Below are 4,702 nucleotides of genomic sequence, written 5' to 3'. Positions count from 1 at the left end.
AACAACAATAAGAAAAACAAAGTAACAGTTGAGATAGCAATATTTTATCAACCAAATACAATGATAATGGTGAAAACGTTGTAAGAAGCTATTGCAAGAGCTGAATGGTCTGCTTCCACTTAATGCTAATGAGCCTGCTCCTCCACAAATTTTGGTTTGGTAGAAACTACAGGAGGTAGCATGGTTCATTAGGCTTTCAAAGCTTTAAAATGTTAAAGGGGGTGGTTTTCCTCCTGCAATTCAAGTGAATTGCTAAAAGCACTGGGATGTTCCTCAGTGGAACTTTGAATTTGCTAGTTTCTTCATTAATTTTGACCTTTTTTACATTCAAAAAAGTTAACTTTACACTAAACTACAGCAGACTTCTACCTCCTGCAGTTTTGAATTGTGCTTAAACAAGTACTCCAAGCACATGGAATTTCCTGAGAAAATTTGGGGACCGTATTTTTTTAAAGGGATTTATAAAATAGTCTTTGGAGACTATAATATGCTAATAGTAAAGAGCAAGGGTTTCTTCAGTGTTCTAAAGTACCTATCAGAACTCTTACATGGTTTTCTAAATAGATGTAGAGTGTGGTTGCTTTGAACTCGACATCTCCCTACCACTCATTTGACAAGTGACCTGGCAAAAATGTGGTCAATAGCTCATATATGACATACTCCTTAAGAAATTGTTGCCAGAGATTTGAACTGCTTCAAGCTCATGTCTTTCAAAATAGTTCACACACTCACATCCACAAACACAAAATCACATAGCTATCAGTCATCTGGAAAATAAGCCTGCAAGCCAGCCATGTGGTGTTCTGGATGATTCAAAAAGAAGAAATGACAACAGTGCAGCCAACAGTTTCTGTTTAAGTTTTATTTGCTAAGATTTTAGAATAAGTAACATCTTGTGTTTAATTAATCAGAAGATGGCACCTGCTTTAAATGCTGACATGGAGAAAAGCAGATTTTTTTTTAAAGATTTGGAATCAAATTTATTTCTGGGGATACATCTTTCCTGTGGACAGATAGATAACTAGTTTATGCTTTGGGAAGTCTTACTGTCTCATAACTTTAAATGTTGACAAGGAGAAAGACTTTTTTTTTAAATTTGGAAAAACATTTTTTTCCTAGAAATGGATATTTCTAGTTTATAGATAGACCAACTAGCATGTGTGTTCAGAAATTCCTATTCTCTCACAATTCAATGTTAACAATATATTAGAAAGATTCTATGGCTTAACATATGGCAAATGTAGGAGAGAAAATATTTCCTCTGTCAATCAAGGTTCTTCTAACTGAACCAAAAATTAAATTGACATGAGACAGATGAACAAAAGAATTAAAATTTAATTTTGGATGTACAGGGAATCCACAGAGACATGAAATTCCAAAGACAGTCAGGCAAAATGAGGTATTTAGGTCAAACTGGACTCAGGAGAAAGGGATGGAGGTCTGGGACTTTAAAGGGAAAGAAAGCAATTCATAGGAAGAATGGAGTTAAATGGTTGGTAAACAAATGTTTACTGGCCTTTCAGAAGCAAAGGAACTTAGACCTTGATCAAGTAAAGCCTTGCTAGGATCCTCCCAGTCAATCACACCTAGTTCATATTATAATGTAGTTATCTATGGTGGTAGCTCTCTGCCTGGAGCAAGTCCTCTATCTAAAATCTTTTAGAGGGAAGGTCAAGTTTCTTCCTGAGTCTTTTGTGCCTTGATCAGTTTGCCATAATCTGCATACCAAAGTGGCACATCTTGAGATGGCTAGCCCTTGGTCCCTACACAAATATATATTTTTTATCAAGTAACACAAGAATATAAACAGTGGTCTTCATTTTCTTTTTTGAGGTATATTCTCAAGATAGTTATCACTTCAAGAAGAATCTGCCATCTGTTGATTTCGGATATTTTACAAATCAAATTTAGTTTAGACTGACAAGACAGTTACCTTTGTCAGATAACTTGAAATGTTCATTTGGCATCCATCCATTCATTCATTCACTCATAGGAAAGTGTGATTAGGCAACCTTCAAACAGCCATCTAAAAGGAATTGTCTGGGACAGTTAATCTGGATGCTTAGATGACTATAACTAAAGAAGGCATCTGTTTCTTGAAGCCTTTCTCTAAGAAGTCAACCTGGCCTGGGGGCGCCTTGGTGGCAGAGTCAGTTAAGTATCTGACTTCGCTTAGGTATGATCTCACTTGGTTGATGAGTTCAAGCCCCGCTTCAGGCTCTGTGCTAACAGCTCAGAGCCTGGAGCCTCCTTCAGATTCTGTGTCTCTTCCTCTCTCTGCCCCTCCCATGCTCATGCTCTGTCTCTCTCTGTCTCTCAATAATAAATAAACATTTAAAAAAAATTTTTTTTAAAAAGAAGTCAACCTGGCCTTAAATCTGAAAAAAAGGGGAGAAGGAAAAGAAGAAAGAGAGGGGAGAGGAGAGGGAGGGAGGAGGGAAGAGGGGGTGAGAGAGAGATGAGAGAGAGACAGAGAGAGAGAGAGAGAGAGAGAGAGAGAGATTAACAGGAAAAAATAGTAGGAATATGTCGCCAGAGACTTCTGGTGTGTGTGTGTGTGTGTGTGTGTGTGTTTATTTCCTGCTACCTGGATCTACCATGAAATAGAAAAATCTCTGCAATGTGACTTCAACTTTTTCCATTTATAATTAGTAAATACAGTGATGTGAATAAAGGTTACTATTCTGTATTTTCCAAGTTGTCATTCCTCTTGTTTCTTTAAAAGTTTAATTTTTGTTCATCTAAAATTAGATTCTGAAAGTGGTGTATCATGCCCTTTTCTCAAAAAAAAAGACAATATTCCATTTCATCACATAACATAATAAAAGAGATAAAACTTCCATTGCTATGTGATAGTTAACAATGAATTCTCCCAGGCAATTGCTGAAATTGCTTAGGAAGAAAAGAAAATCTGAATTTGAATAGGTCATCATTTTATGAATATGAACAATAAAATAAAGACTCAGACCATCTGTGATTGTCAGGTATAAGCTTTTGGTGATATTTGCACACACACACACACACACACATCCCAAAATCTTTGCGAATTTAACTCTTGATTTCAGGTTACCAGAAACATTGCAGAATGTTTTTCAAATACAAATAAAAATGTATTTTAAGGGGTCTCAGTGTTTCCTACATCTGTGATATCAGTATATTCATATGTCATACTCTATCAGTCTTGGTTGCAAACAGCAGAAACAGACTGGCTAACTTGAGCAGAAAAGGAATTCATTGGAAGAATCATGGGTAGCTTTCAGAATGATGGGAAATCTGGAAAACAGAATGACACCAAGACAGGAAATGCAACTGCAAATGCAGCCAACAGGCAATCAAGCACACCACTATGGTCATGCCACAGGTAAGGACACCACATCTATAGACATCTGTCACTTCTATTGGATCTCAGCTCTACTACTGCTACTGTAGGTAATATTGAACTGTTCCCATATCTGTTTCACTTGCTCAAGATCCAAAGTCCTGAGCAGTTGGCCAAACCTAAGTTTATATGCTCAAGAACTAAGCTGCCAGATGCAGGACAATCTACCCTGCCTGAGTTTTAGAAACAGGAGATAGGGTCCTTTCTTCTACTAAGATCTATTCACAGGAGACCTTTCCAAAGAGGTAGAGCATTCAGATACTATTTAACCAAGTGAAAATTGTCCATGACACATACCTGTAAGCAGGTAAGTTTGTAAAAAGTCACACATGGAAAGTCATTATACATTTGCTGTTATGCTAATTTAGTAAAGATTCTCGGGGGGTGCCTGGGTGGCTCAGTCTGTTAAGCATCCAACTTCAGCTCAGGTCATGATCTCACAGATCATGAATTCAAGCCCCGTGTCAGGCTCTGTGCTGACAGCTCAGAGCCTGGAGCCTGCTTCGGACTCCGTGTTTCCTTCTCTCTCTGCCCCTCCTCTGCTCATGTTCTTGTCTCTCTCTCTCTCTTTCAAAAATAAACATTAAAAAAAAGATTATCTATTTTAACTATAATCTGAGAAAATATTTCCATTACGCCTGCATATTTGGTGTAGGATCTTCTACATCAAAATTATTCAGCTGCTCATTAAAACAAATATAATGAACAATTCATCAGAATTATATTTTATTTGATGTAGTCTTGAAAAGTATAGTGAAGTTGCTATAAATTCTAAAGGTGATTTTCATAAGGACTGGAATTCAATTTGGGAAGATAGATTTTAGATTGAGTAGATAGATAATAGATAGATAGATAGATAGATAGACAGATAAAACATGTGCAAGCAATTTCTTTGCCTAAAGTTTCCTCTTTAAAAACAACAATCAAAAGAAACAAAAAGTCTCAGTCACAAAATATTTGTCTGATGTTATTTACAACAGAATTAACATATGAATTTGAACCTATACACTTTTTTCAGTGCGTAGTTCAAGTAAGGGGTATCTTAAAGATAGTTTGGCATCCATGACAATTATTTGTTTAAAGTGTAGAGAAGCATAAAAGATTTTATATACATATTTAATATCTTAGTCTTAATAGGCATTTTTCTTATACTCAAATTCAATGCCTCAAATAGGATCTTATGTGCGAGCAAGCTGTAAAAGAGCCCTATTAAAAATTAATATCAAAACTAATCATCCTTGGGAAAGCAGCTTCACAGAAGCACCCAGTATTCCAAATCAGATCAACTGTCTCTCTTTTAAATTGAAATTATAGTAATGTTAA

The sequence above is a fragment of the Prionailurus bengalensis genome, chromosome C1 (assembly GCF_016509475.1).
Source record: "Prionailurus bengalensis isolate Pbe53 chromosome C1, Fcat_Pben_1.1_paternal_pri, whole genome shotgun sequence".
Taxonomy (NCBI): domain Eukaryota; kingdom Metazoa; phylum Chordata; class Mammalia; order Carnivora; family Felidae; genus Prionailurus; species Prionailurus bengalensis.
This window is presented reverse-complemented; position numbering follows the sequence as displayed.